This window comes from Arvicola amphibius, chromosome 5, assembly GCF_903992535.2.
Source record: "Arvicola amphibius chromosome 5, mArvAmp1.2, whole genome shotgun sequence".
Taxonomy (NCBI): Eukaryota; Metazoa; Chordata; class Mammalia; order Rodentia; family Cricetidae; genus Arvicola; species Arvicola amphibius.
Window position 1 is genome coordinate 36,358,778 of NC_052051.1, and position 14,794 is coordinate 36,373,571.

The window sequence follows — 14,794 nt, forward strand, 5'->3', positions numbered from 1 at the left end:
TAGCTCATACACACACACACACACACACACACACACACACACACACACACACACACACCTGTTAACTGTACTGTGGTTGGTGATGCATTTATACCTCCTCCTCCTCAAAGTCCAAGTTTTCTTTTTCATTGATGATGTCTTTTATTCGTTGTAATGTGGGAGGGGGAAGTCGTGCTTTTTATTTATGTGGAGTAAAACATTTGCCTTTAACAAATGATTGCTTTTTTCCTCCTAGTGCTTGCAGTATATTTATTGCATGGAATTGTAGTTTTAACTTGCGATGTTCTTTCCTTTCTTTTTAAAATAGTTGGTGTCGCAGTTATTTCAGAGCCCCGATTATGCTGTCTTACTAGCAGTATTTCCAGTGGTGCTTCATTATTTCTGTGTGTTCCAGCTATTATGGAGTCTTTATGTTTCTCTGCATTTTTTGTTTTATTTTTTGAGGTGTATACACACCGTTACACTTCATGGAGTTGCATCCAGCCAAGTCTCTGTGTTCTTCTTGTGAAGAGGCAGAAAATCACCTCTCCCAAGAATTTCCATCTTCTGGCCAAGGGAACTGTGTCCTGAAGATCTGTACACAGACGGGAGGCACCTTGTTTGCTTGCTCTGCTGCTAGAGCATTGATTTAATTAGAAGACAGGCTGTGGGTGGCCATGTGCAGACAAAGAAGCATCAGACAAAGCCCACTTAGTCTGGGACGGTCAAAGTAAGTTACGTTCTTTTAAAACGCTTTTTGGAGTACTAATGCTGTTTCTTGCCTTTAGTACTGAGGATCAACTTGTAACTTACTGCGTTTACATGTTAGGTAGGTACAGCTGCTCTCATCCCAAGGCTCTAGAAATCATGTCTGCTTTTTAGCACAGAGTACATGCTTGGGGGAAAAGCAATGTTTTTTTTTTTTTTCTTTCTCACTTTTTTTTTTTTAAAGAATAAGAAGAAAATCAAGACAGTTATTAGATTTTACTTTTAACTTTACACTGTATCAAAAGCCAAGTGAAAATATTTAACTACAGATCATGTCATGATTTACTTTGTACTGATGGGAACAGGAAGACTTTCTTTATTTTTCTAGCCATTCTTGAAGTGCTCTATGGGCCTTATCAGATGTTTCCTCTTGGCCGAAGCTGTCAAGGGGATGTGTTCGAAGACTAGACCTAGCAGTTTCTGAGAAGCATGTAGCTTCACGTATGAGTTTTCAGTTTTCTCTCGGCATTGATACTCTTAAGAATATATTTCATTTGATACTCGGTTTTGAACTGTTTCAATCAACCTATGGATTGTAGAATTGTTGATATTTCTGTGTTTTGACTGTGTAGAAGTAATTTATTTGATCTTGACTAATATATGCTGTGGTTCAGTATTCATGGATATAATTAGATTCATTGGTTATGAGAATTGCAGTTTTATTGTTTTTGAATCATTGCATCTATATTTGTACTTACTTGATTTATCATTTCAGACATCAATCTTTTTGTTTTCTCTGTAAAAGAAAATCTGAATTTTTATTTTACTTTGCACCACATTGCAATTATATTTGTTTTTTTATTGATTTCTATTGAGCTCTACATTTTTCTCTGCTTCCCTCCCTGCCTCTTCCCTCCCTTTTAGCCCTCTTCCAAGGTCCCCATGCTCCTAGTTTACTCAGGAGATCTTGTCTTTTTCTACTACCCATATAGATTAGATATATGTATGTCTCTTAGGGTCCTCATTGTTGTCTAGGTTCTCAGGGATTATGATTTGTGGGCTGGTTTTCTTTGCTTTATGTTTAAAAACCACTTATGAGGGGGCTGGAGAGATGGCTCAGAGGTTAAGAGCATTGCCTGCTCTTCCAAAGGTCCTGAGTTCAATTCCCAGCAGCCACATGGTGGCTCACAACCATCTGTAATGAGGTCTGATGCTCTCTTCTGGCCTTCAGGCATACAAGCAGACAGAATATTGTATACATAATAAATAAATAAATAAATATAAAAAAACCAAAAAAAAACCCCAAACAAAAAACCACTTATGAGTCAGTACATGTGATAATTGTCTTTCTGGGTCTGGATTACCTCACTCAAAATGATGTTTTCTAGCTTTATCCATTTTTCTGCAAAATCTGAGATGTCAGACATCAATCTTATAGAATTTTATGTTTTTACAACTTTTCCCCTTTTGTTAGTGAAGGATTGAAGCTGAAACTTTTCTGCCTGTTTCATTTCTGTGTAATCATAGACTATGCATTTGAAAAGACTACCCTTCTTTTCTTTCTTTGGTGGAGGGCATGCTGGGTATTAAAAATAGGCCCAAGGTATAAAGTTCTTTGCTGTGATAAAACACTGTGACCAAAAGCAACTGTGGCAGAGGAGTTTATTTTATCTTACAGTTCTGTAGCACTATCTGTCAGTGAAGGAATTCGGGGGCAGGAACTAAAACAGGAACCTGGAGGTAGAAGCTGATGCAGAGGCCATGGAGGAGTGCAGCTTACTGGCTGGCCCCCTATGGTTTACTCAGCCTGCTTTCTTATAGCATCCTGACCAGCCCAGGCTAGGTATTGCCCACAGTAACCTGGGCCACCCAGATCACTCATCAGTTAAGGAAATGGAAATGCCCCCGAGGCTTGCCAACAGACTGGTCTGTTAGGCCATTTTCTCAATTGAGGTTACTTCTTCCCAAATGATTCTATCTTGTGTCAAGTTGCTAAAAAACTAATTAGGACAGTTGACCTCTTTTCAACTTGACACACAAACACATCATCACTTATTAAGCTATAACTTTTCTTTTTTGTCCCTAAGATGTCATGTTAATACTAAATGACAACATAAAACATTCAACTTTAAAAAGTCCCACAGTCTTTAAAATTGAAACACTTTACAATTCAGTGTTTTTAGAATATTCAAGATCTCTTAAATTTCACAGTTTTTCTAAAATATCCAAAGTCTCTGTAGAATTCCTAAGTCTCCTAGCTATAGGCTTCAGTAAAATTAAAACCACCACCAACAAAACAAAATGAAAAAAAAATAAGTTTAATGCTTTCTTACTCCAAAAGGGAAAAATCAAGGCACTTGTACAATCAAATCAATTAAAACTAAAACAAAACTCCTATAGTAGATATCAGATATATATGTATATATTATCATTCTATCTATCTATCTATCTATCTATCATCAATCACTATATATATATATATATATATATATATATATATATATATATATATATATATATATATAGTGGACCTATGCTCCAAAGGGCTTCATTTCCCAGCCCTGCCATCTGGAGCACACACGATTTGTCTCCTAGGCTGAGTAAAGCTGGTTCCATGTCATAGCTGTTGCTGTCCTTGGTGATGTCCCATAGTCCTGGCATCTCCAAAATGCTGAGGTATCTGCAACAAGGTTACACTTTCACCAGTACCTTCTCCTGGACTCTCTTCTGGGACTGTGACCTTGCCACATAGTACAAAACCTAGAACCCCTCCAGTCCTGGGTCTTCTAGTTCATCTGAGTGAGTCTTCACCAGGGCCCTCTCATCAAAGATTCCAGCCCTGCTGCACAGTTCCAAGCTTCATGTCTTCAAAAGCAGTACGACTGTAGGAACTTTAACATTACCAAGTTCAGTTCCCAGCACAAGCTACAGCCTTGGCTGCTATTGGACCACAGCTTCTCTATGCTGACTTTGCAAAGAGTATTTTTCTCTTCATCTATGCCAGTTCCTTCTTAAGTACAGCTGACTCTTCAGCCCTAGCTGACCAGTATCAGTTGCCCCTGTGAAGCAAAGGTTTCACTGTAGAGGTTTAAGTAAGTCTCTGAATGACAGCTGATATTTCAGCTCCAGCTGACCAGAACCACACAGTCTTAAAACTCAAAATATCAAACAGCCCCCATATAGTATTTAAGGGATTCCCAAAACTTCCCTCTGAAACGTCATAGGCCAAGCTTCATAGCATTCCTATCTTTCAGCTTCTCATAGCAGCCCCTTAAGCTCTGAACACTCAGTGGTTTCCCAGTCCAAAGTTCTTTCGCTGTCTGCTCTCAAACATGGCCAAGTCTGTCATAGTAACACCCCACTTCTGCTACCAAGTTTTGTCTCAATTACTGTGATAAAACACTGTGAACAAAAGCAAGGGTCTATTTCAGCATACAGTTCCACATCACAGTCCATTGTCAAAGGAAGCCAGGACAGGAATTCAAACTGAGCAGGAAACTGGAGGCACAGACCATGGAGAAGACTGCTGCTTACTGTCTTCTTCCCATGGCCTGTTACAACTTGCTTTCTTATCGTGCCCAGGACCACCAGCAGAGGTAGCATTTGCACACCGTGAGCTGGGCTCTCTCATACCAATCATCAGTCAAGAAAATTCACTATACGGCCTTACTTTGATTTTTAATGAGTGTGTGTGTGTGTGTGTGTGTGTGTGTGTGTGTATGTGTGTTGAGTACTTGCTTGTACATATACGTGAAGATCAGAAGGCAGGTGTTTTCCTGTAATGCTTTGCACTCTGTGTTTTGAGGCAGGGTCTGCCACTTATCTGGGTCACTGAGGATAGAGGATCTCAGCCTCTCAATGCTAGGGTGACAGGCACAAGTGTCAAGTTATGCACAGATGACCTCATTTTGCTTCAAAGATTTAATTATGTGTGTTTACATGTTCTTGTGAATGCAGGTGTCCATGGCTGTGATTCACCCAATGTGATTTCTTGTAGTTGAACTCAGGTCTGGAAGAGTAGTGTGGGCCATCTTTCCAGCCTCCACTCCAGTTTTTTAAAATCATCTCCCCAATTCCAGAATATTGCCCTTTGATTTTAAGTTTTTGTGTATCCAAAACAAACAAACAAACAAACAAACAAACAACACCAAAAATGGGTGTAGTGGTACATTGATTTAATTCCTTCACTTGGGAGGCAGAGACAAGCAGAGCTTGCTGAGGTCAAGGCTAACCTGGTCTACACAGTGAGTTCTAGGACTGCCAGAACTATAGTGAGACCCTATCTTAAAAAGCAAAGTTTTTGTTTGTTTCTTAGATTCAATATTAAATCAGAATCCACGAAAGAATGAAGAAATGTGGCACATAATTTTTAAGGCTCTCAAGAGTATCATATAAATCTTGCTTCAAAATTGTTTATAATATTGTTCAAAAATTTCCTGTTATTTCTCTGTTTGTCTTTTGTCTTATTTTTAATGTGAGAACTTCATCGAAGGATCTTATGACACTGTAGAAAACAACTTTAAATTGTGAACATTCTGCTTGTCAAAAGTTCTTTGGTCTTTTCTACTGCAAAGGAGTATTTATTGGCAATAATATTCACTTCATATCTAGGCTTTTTCATGATCTGTACATTTCCTGACAGTTGGTACCCTCCTATTTCTTGGCATAGGCCTTCAATACTATACAGTGCATGAAGCTTCTTACAGAATTCAGGGTGGAAAATTCATTTATACTTCCTTCTTCTGGCATATATGTAGTGGTCAACAACATTTTGTAGGAGGGTAGAAATGTTTTTAATGAAAACAAATATAATTAGTAGAGGATTTTTTTTTTTAGTAGAGGATTTATAAGCTAGCACTGTCCTTTGCCTCCATTTTGACGATGTCATGAAATAAGGATGGTGTAAGTGCTGTAACCCCGTGGTCTGGTGAGTTCTCTTTGAGTGATACTTTCCATATTATTGTCAACAGTTCTAAAAGGTATAATGACTTAGGTTGAAGGGAAGTGTAAGTGACTGCCAAGTCTGGCAATGTTGGGGAAATAGCTGCATTTGTCTTTTTATTGTAGCTCATGTGGAAAGAACAGTTTCAGGTACTATGTGTGCTAACTTCCTCTTGGACGTAGTAATGAGTCCAACTAAAACACTTTAAAACTCTTTCAGATGTGCAAGTCTCGAAGCCAGTATTTTAGTTTAAAGGTTTCTGTTGTGTTTGACAAGTAACTCTTGTACTGTAGCTCTGTGGCTTTCAGTTAAAAATGTGGAAAAAACTGCCATGATGTCATTTTTCTGCATAATTATATTATGTTTATTTGAAAATTAGGCAGACTAATAATAAAGAGGTAAGTATAATGCTTTTACTAAAATATTTTAAATAACGAAAATATGATTGTATTTTTAATAGACTATGCCAGATTAGCAAATGTTCTTGTGAACAAATATCAACATTTATCACATTTTTTCTGGCATTTTCAAAGGATCTTACATATAATAGGGTTGTAAGAGTTTTCTAGTGCATATGCTGTTGTTCCTAGCCAAAGTATGTTGTCTTTCGTACCGTTAGACAGTTTTAGCAAATGAACTGTCGCTAATATTAAACCTTAGCATTCACAGAGTGTGATGCAGACAAATGTTCTCTCAACTTACATCAGTACGTCTAAGATATTACTTTAACACATGTTTAAGTAGAGCATTCTAACTATTTGGCTGGATGCAATTCCGGGCTGTCTAGTTGAGTAATTTCCTCATGCATTCCAGCTTTGATCAACCACAGCGAGAACTCTTAGCATGTCTGTCAAGCAGCCAGTGCATCTGCAAGCATGTCCTGAGGAAGAGAGGAAAGGGAGCTTGCCAGAAAAGAAAGACTGCTCTGTCGTTAGGAGTTACGGAATGAAGACGGAAAGTTTTCTGATTTCGTTAGGAACTCTTCCCCATAATCGACTTTCTTCTTTTAAAGTATGCCATGTTGTTTAGTATTCATGAATGAAAAAGACTTGAGTTGTGCCTAATGAAAATATTTTCTGGCTAACTCTGGTGCTTTATCAAAGTCCATTAATATTTGAGCTTTCTACTCTTTAAAATTGTGACTGTTTGCTAACGTTTCAAACACACTTTGTATGTACCTTAGTGAAGTATGTCTTCATTATTTTTAATTGTCTAGGTTTTTTGATAGAAATATTGATATAAAACTGAATATTCCTGAATATCTTAAAAACCTGAATGACTAAGAACAGGCGTCCTAGGAACAGCTTAGGTACCTTTCCACCACACGCAGTAAATCAGTTTGCTCTTGGACCTGTGATAATAGATAGGAGTTAATTATTCTTTAGTTTTTCAGTGTTTTTGGCTTGTTCTTCCCCCCTTGTCTTGGTACTGGGGATTAAACCCAAGGTGTGTGAGTATATGAACTGTATTCCCACTCGTTAATTAGTTTTAGTTCTGAAAATCTTGCATTTGGGTTCAGTTTGTATTAACATTTTTGGGAAGTTCATATTCTTCTTGTGACTTTCCTATGTAGATTTCTATCATTGCCTACCTTCTCAGTTATTTACCATGGAAAGGAAGAATAACACAGTTCAATAAAGCTTATTGAAAGTAAAAGTTTTGTTGTATTTTCACTTACTGTTCCTTTAGAATTGAACAAAGGACAGTACAATTTGCAGACTTACACCCATCAAATCTATCATAAAGAATATGTAGAGGGAAATTGGCAAACTGAAGAGAAGATGGAAGGCAAGTCCCAGGTCCACTAACTTTGATGTTCAGTATAGGAGTATGAGCAGACATGTAAATGGAGATTACCCATTCTGACTGCCTGATTGCAAATAAATACACAGAGGCATATATATTAATTACAAAATGCTTGGCTGATAACTCAGGCTTATTGCTAACTAACTCTTATATTTAAATTAACCTATTTTTATTAATCTATGTATTGCTAACCAGCCAGTGGCTTTACCAGTCCTCTGGCATCTTGTTTTTTGGGCGGCTAGTTGTCATCTCCCTCAACTCTGTCCTTCATCTTCCAAGTCATTAGTTTTGATTATCCTGCCTAACTTTATCCTGCATTGCTATAGGCCAGTCAGCTTTATTATTAACCAATGAGAGTAATACATATTCACAACATCCAGAGGTTATCTCACAGCACAGACATCTGAGTTGATTATTGAATTAGCCCTTTCCCATTGTAATGAAATAGTAGAAACTGAACTTCTTAGAGAAAATATAGAACTCAAGTGTTTGGAAGTTCAGTGGTATGGTACCTTCATTGGCTGAGTTCTTGTCAAGACTTCATGGGGAATGGCAGATAGGAGGATGGTGTGTTGGACCAAGAAACAGAAATTTGTGAGGGGCCAAACTCAGAGTTTTTTTATAGTGTTCTCTGATAACTTCTAGAGAATCCTGTAAGATCTGCCTTCTAAGAGAATGACCTCAGTTATTTAAAGCTTAAGATACTACTTCTGCAGAAGCATGGGACCCAAACCTTTATAAAATGTTGAAAGTTAAAAAGAAGAAAACACACAAATGTGTATGGATGGACCTGTATACTCGAGGGAGACAGAGAGGTGGCTCAGGGTTAAGATCACTTACTGCTCTTGCAGAAGACCTATTTTGGGTTCCAGTTACCATCATGACAGCCCAAAGCACAGATCAAGGGGATCTGTTGTCTCCTTCTGGCCTCTATGGCATTGTGCACACGGCACACTTACATACATACAGGCAAAGCATTCATACACATTAAATAAATCTTTAAAAATGTGAAATTTGTTGTAAACATTTAAATATTAAGAGAATCATATAAAACATGGATTTATAATTTCTGTTTAAAAAGAAAATAGATCTTGCCAAATGGAGTGTGTCTTTTTCAGAGCTACAGTGTCCAGAACTGAATGCCAGCTGGCCCTTGAGGTTCTGAGTGTGACTAACACTACTTTAGTTTAGGGTGTAGCTGAAGATAATCTTGGATTGAAACGTCAAATTAACCTTGCTATAAAGGCCAAGAAAATGAATTGATAGTTTGGCAGTAGTTTGATGGTCTTAGAGGCCAAAAATTGTTGTGAAAAGAATTTGTCTTAGTGTCTTCCTTGTTACCTAGCTTCTTAGGGGTTGTGTATTGTAGCCTGGTTATTCTTTTCTTTACATCTAAGATCCACTTATGAATGAGTACATATTGTGTTTTTCTGGGTCTGGATGATGATGTTTTTTCTCCTAGATCCATCCATTTGCCTGTAAATTTCAAGATGTCATTTTTTTTTAACCACTGAATAATACTCCATTGTGTAAATGTACTACATTTTCTTTATCCATTCTTCAGTTGAGGGGCATCTAGGTTGTTTCCATGTTCTGGCTATCACTACTACTGCTATTAACATACTTGAACAAATGTCCTTGTGGTATGAGTGTGCATCCTTTGGGTATATGTCCAAGAGTAGTATTATTGGGTCTTGAGGTAGATTGATTCCTTATTTTCTGAGATACCACTATATTGATTTTCAGATGGATGCCCCTTGGAAGGGGAAATAGATAAGATCTCCTGAGTAAATTGGGAGTGTGATGGGGGTGGGGGTGAGGGTGGGGGAATGAGTATGGGTGGATGAAAGGGACGGGTGTGGCAGGAGAACATGAGGGAATGGTTGGTTGAGTTGTGGTAGGGTCAGAGAGGGAGAGCAAGGAAAGAGATATCTTGATAGAGGAAGACATTATAGGGTTAGGGAGAAATCTGGTGCTGGGGAAACTCCCAGGAATCCATAAGGATGACCACAGCTAAGACTATTAGTGATAGTAGAGAGGGTGTCTGACCTGGCCTTCTCCTGTAATCAGATTGATAACCACCCTAATTGTCACCATAGAACCTTCATCCAGTAATTGATGGAAGCAGATGCAGAGATTCACAGCTAAGCACTGAGCAGAGCTTCCGGAGTCCAGCTGAGAGGAAGGAGGGTTTATATGATGGGGGAACCCACAGAGACAGCTGACCTGAGCTAGTGGGAGCTCATTGACCTTGGGCTGACAGCTGGGGAACCTGCATAGAACCGAATTAGGCCCTCTGAATGTGGGTGCCACTTGTGTGGTTTGGGCAGTCTGTGGAACCACTGGCAGTGTGACCAGGATTTATCCCCAGTGCATGAACTGGCTGTTTGGAGCCCATTCCCTATGGAGGAATACCTTGCTCATCCATCATACAAGGAAGAGGGGCTTGGTCCTGCCTCTGCTTGATATGCCAGACTTTGTAGATTTCCCATGGGAGACCATTCTGAGGAGTGAATAGGGGGTTGGGTGGGGGGAAGGTGAGGTGAGGGAAGGTGGAGGGGGAAGCAGGTGGAGGGGAGGAAGGGTGAACTGTTGTTGGTAAGTAAAATGAAAAAAACTTTTTAAAGAAAAAATTAAAAAAAATAGAATTTCTATCAGTAGCTTATTACTTTTGAAATGAATTCCAAATCAAACTAACAGCTTTTCAAAAACACCAACTGCAGCAGTTTGAACCATTAACCAAGTGTATCTCACTGTAGGGTTTTGAGCTACAGGTAAAACTGATCAAAGTATTTGGTGCTCTAGATAAGCGTGAACCAAATTCTTTATTCCCTTCGAGTCCCTGGAGTAAATATTGCACTGAAATATTTTTGGTGAAAAAATACTGTAAGTCCAAATACATTGCCTTCATTTCCATCTTTGTTTTGCTAACCTCCTCCAAAGAAGCTTCCGCCACCATTTATCATATCTTTTCTGTTTGTTTTCTGTTACTGAAAACAAAACAAAATTAAACAAAAGCCAGGCGTGGTGGCACACGGGAGGTAGAGCAAGTGGATATCTGTGAGTTCAAGACCCTCCTGGTCTACAAGAGATTGCTTGCTCCAGGACAGGCTCCAAAGCTACAGAGAAACCCTGTCTCAAAAAAAAAAAAAAAAAAAAAAAAAAAAAAAAAAGTTAGTATTTAATGTAATACACTAACTATGGTTGCTTAGGAAACTTTATGTTTACCTACCCTCGTCATTCCCATTTTACTCTTTGCTCTGATTCACAGCTTTCTCTAATGTAGGGTGAATCCTGCTACCACAGTGGTAACCTTTACGGTGTTTCATACTTGTTTAGCTTTTTGCTATTTATTTGCTATGTGCTAATGTTGATAGACTACAAACTTTATCAAAATGGGCTTAAGTTAAGCAGCTTAGGGAGTCATTGAAATGAGTTTCTCTATGACTGAGTCATGTGTAGTAGCTTATTAAAAATAAAAGAGCCTTAGATTTAACTCATATGTTCCAAATGAGGCTTTTTGGAGTGGGAGAATGGAGAATTTCACTTAATGATTCTTTTATTTTGAGCAGACAGACTGATTGGATCCATGATTTTAACAGTCTTTAAAAACTTTAGTTGTTTTATTCTAAGAAATTTGTATTGTGGTTTTAAAGTTGTTTATTTAGTATAGTGTATATACTAGAAAATAACCAAGTTTATTGTTTATGAATAGCTCTGATATTTTTTCATAGTGAATATAGCCCTGTGTCTATAGTACCTGGACCAGGAAACAATCTGTCCCTCTAGAAGGTCCCAATGACACTAGGGTAACAATATTTTGTGAGTTACAAAGCTTGACATATGTAGAATCATCGAATAAATGTACTTCTGTGTCTCCTTTTGTATGTTTAATTGAGGTGAAAGTTCATATAGCAATTTGAAAAACTATTAACAGTATGTTGACAGAGCTTTGTAGGTACCATTTTCTATCTTGTTCCAAATTTCTGTAAAGAATCCTCAGACCCCTTAGGCAGTTACTCTTTATTTGCTTGTTTTCTATTACATGATAACTCACAGTCTGTTGTTTCTCTCTATGAATGTATCTTTTCTGGATAATTCATACAATTTAAATCATACCTTTTGTGCCCACCCCCCCACTTAAGTCCAACGCTTTTGAGACTTCCACACTGCAGCATCTGTCAGTCCTCCATTCTTCTTTCTGCAGACTAGTCAGCATTGTTGTACATACCACAGCACTTTTATCCACTCATTCACTGATGAATAGGGGCTGTCCCACCTCTAGGCTATTGGAATACCCTTGCTTTGAATAGCACCTGCACAAATACTGAAAACTTAATTTTAGTTTCTTTGTATATTTACCTATACATAGACTTTCTGGGTCTTGTGTTAATTCTACATTGAACTTTTTATGCAGCTATTAAGCTGTTTTCCATAACTACAGAATGAACCATTTTTCATTGTAGTAACAGTGTGTGAGAATTGCTTTGCATCCATGTTATTATGGTCTCTCCCACCCTCCCCTGCCCATATCACTAAAGCTGTAGTGTGAAGCGGTGGGGCTGCATTCCGCCACCCAGCCGCCGGCTAGCTTTACACCCGAAATAATTACACGGAAACTGTATTTTTTAAAAACACTGCCTGGCCCATAGTTTCAGCCTCTTATTGGTTAATTTTTACATCTTTCTTTAACCCATATTTAGTAATCTGGGTAGCACCACGAGGTGTGGCTTACCAGGAGAGATCTTAACCTGCGTCCATCTCGGAGAGGAGCAGCATGGAGACTCGCTATTGCGACTGCCTGAAGCGTCTCTCCAACTCTACTTCCTTGTTCCCACAATTCTGTTCTGTTTACTCCACCTACCTAATTTTCTGTCTCTTAAAGGGCCAAGGCAGTTTTCTTTATTAATTAACCAATGAAAGAAACATAGACAGATAACTCTCTTCCGTCATTTCCCCTTTTTCTGTTTAAACAAAAAAGAAAGGCTTCAACTTTAACATAGCAAAATTACATATAACAAAACAGTTATCAAGCAAGTATTACAGTTACAATATTTAAATCTATTTTATCTTTTATCATAACTAAGGAAAGCTATAACTATCTATTTATTCTTCAACTCCATCAAAGACTCCAGAAGGATATAATATTACCTAAGTAAACAAGTCATTTGTAACTTTCAAACTCTAGAAATGACAGAGACAACTCGCTGCCTAGACAGTCACCCAAAGTTCCTCTGTACCGTTGGGGCATCCATCTTCAGCCTTCAGGCCCATAGTGTCCAGCAGACTTTTTCATGAAGCAGGAAATTCCAAAGACAGTTCAGTCACTTTCTGCTGTGTCCTGCAGAACGTCTCGCAGACTCTTTCATGAATCAGGAACCCCGAAAGACCATCTCACCTTTAGGCAAGTTCAGCAGTCCTCTCTCTGCGGGTTCTTTGTGTCCAGTTTATGGAACAATCCAGCCAAGAGCAGTTTCTTGCCCAAATGGCTAACAAACTCCATAAGTAGCCTCTTCGATGCCCATCTTCCTCTTGAAGTAGATTGGTGCTGCCAGGAGCAGACATGTCTCACTGTCATGAAAAACCCTAAGTTATTAAAACATTAAATGCCATATTCTGCAGTCTTTGAAAGATATGAAGAATGTCTATCTAACTGAAATATATCTCTACATATCTAGAAAATCTAATAACATGACTACAAGCTTAACTATTATCAATGATTATCCATTAACAACCTATATTTCCTAATTATACATTACAGTTTTTAAAATGAACTACAATCACAATAGCTTAATCAAGATCAGAAATACATATACATATAACAAAATTGACCTTAAAATCTATACCAATGCAAATTCATATCTGTATCATCTCCCCCTTTAAATGTAAAAGAACATTTATAAGCAATATTTGGGACACCAATTAGTGTCCCTAAATCTGAGGGTAAACTTTGTTGGGAGGGGGGGCGTCGTCATCCAAGATTGCTTCCAGCTGACATAGGGGCGACTTTAACATAGTAAAATTACATATAACAAAACAGTTATCATGCAAAAATTACAGTTACAATATTTATATCTACTTTATCTTTTATCATAACAAAGGAAAACAACTATAACTATCTATTCTTCTAGACTCCAGAAGGACACAATATTACCTAAGTAAATAAGAAATATGCTATTTCCAAACTCTAGAAATCACAGAGACATCTCGCTGCCTGGACAGTCACCCAAAGTTCTTTTGTATTGTTGGGGCATCTATCTTCGGCCTACAGGCCCATCAGTATCCAGCAGACATTTCTGTGCAGCAGGAAATTTCGAAGGCAATTCAGTCACTATCTGTTGTGTCCTGCAGAATGTCTCGCAGACTCTTTCTTGAATCAGGAACCCCGAAAGATCATCTCACATTTAGGCAAGTTCAGCAGTCCTCTCTCTGCGGGTTCTTTGTGTCCACTTTATGCAACAGTTCAGGCAAGTGCTGTTTCTTGCCCAAATGGCTATCAAACTCCATAAGGAGCCTCTTTGATGCCCATTTTCCTCTTGAAGTAGCTAGTGCTGCCAGGAGCAGATATGTCTCATTGTCATGAAAAGCCTTAAGTTATTAAAACATTTAAGTGGAATATTCTGTAGTCTTTGAAAGATATTAGGAATGCCTATCTAACTAAAATATATCTCTATATATCTAGAAAATCTAACTAACATGACTATAAGCTTTACTATTATCGATGATTATCCATTAACAACCTATATTTCCTAATTATACATTACATTTTTAAAGAACTACACAATCACAATACCTTAATCAAGATCAGAAATACATATAACAAGATTGATCTTAATATCATTAACCAAGATTCACAACAATCCAACTTATTTATATCTATATCACCACACCTCCTAATAATGCCACTCCCTATTAGTTTATGGGGACCAATTACATTCAAACTACTACTACAGTACTTCATCATTGTTTCTTTATTTCCCTAATAGAAATGATATCCAACATATTTTTACATGTTTGTAGGTCATTTGTATGTCTTCGGGAAAAGACTTTTTGATGTCACTTCATGTTTTATGCCCATTTATAATTTTTATTTTCTGATCCTTCATGGTTGTAGAAGAACTGTATATATTTTGGTTATTGGATTACTTGAAATTTAAATTACTTTTTTTTTAAATTATGTGCATTAACACACATGTGCCATGGCATCTACAGGTCAGCAGGCTGCTTGTGGGGTCAGTTCTCTTCTTCCACCTGCAGATCTATTTATTGAACTCAGGTTGACAGATGTGATAGCAGGTGTCTTTACCCACTGAGCCATCTTGTTGCCTCTTGGATATTGGATTATACTATAGGTTTAAG

At 37.9% G+C, this 14,794-nt stretch overlaps 1 protein-coding gene across 7 annotated transcripts in view; it reads left to right on the top strand.

The window, feature by feature from the left end:
• Tasp1 (taspase 1) overlaps positions 1 to 14,794 on the top strand; it is a 219,069-nt gene that overhangs the window by 26,800 nt on the left and 177,475 nt on the right. The window contains exon 1 of one of the 7 annotated variants that reach the window (XM_038331562.2): positions 572 to 709. The exons of the other annotated variants lie outside the window; for them this stretch is intronic. The gene's annotated coding sequence lies outside the window, so the exon portion shown is untranslated. Of the gene's footprint in view, positions 1 to 571; positions 710 to 14,794 lie in introns of those variants that run through there. 7 annotated transcript variants of the gene reach the window in all.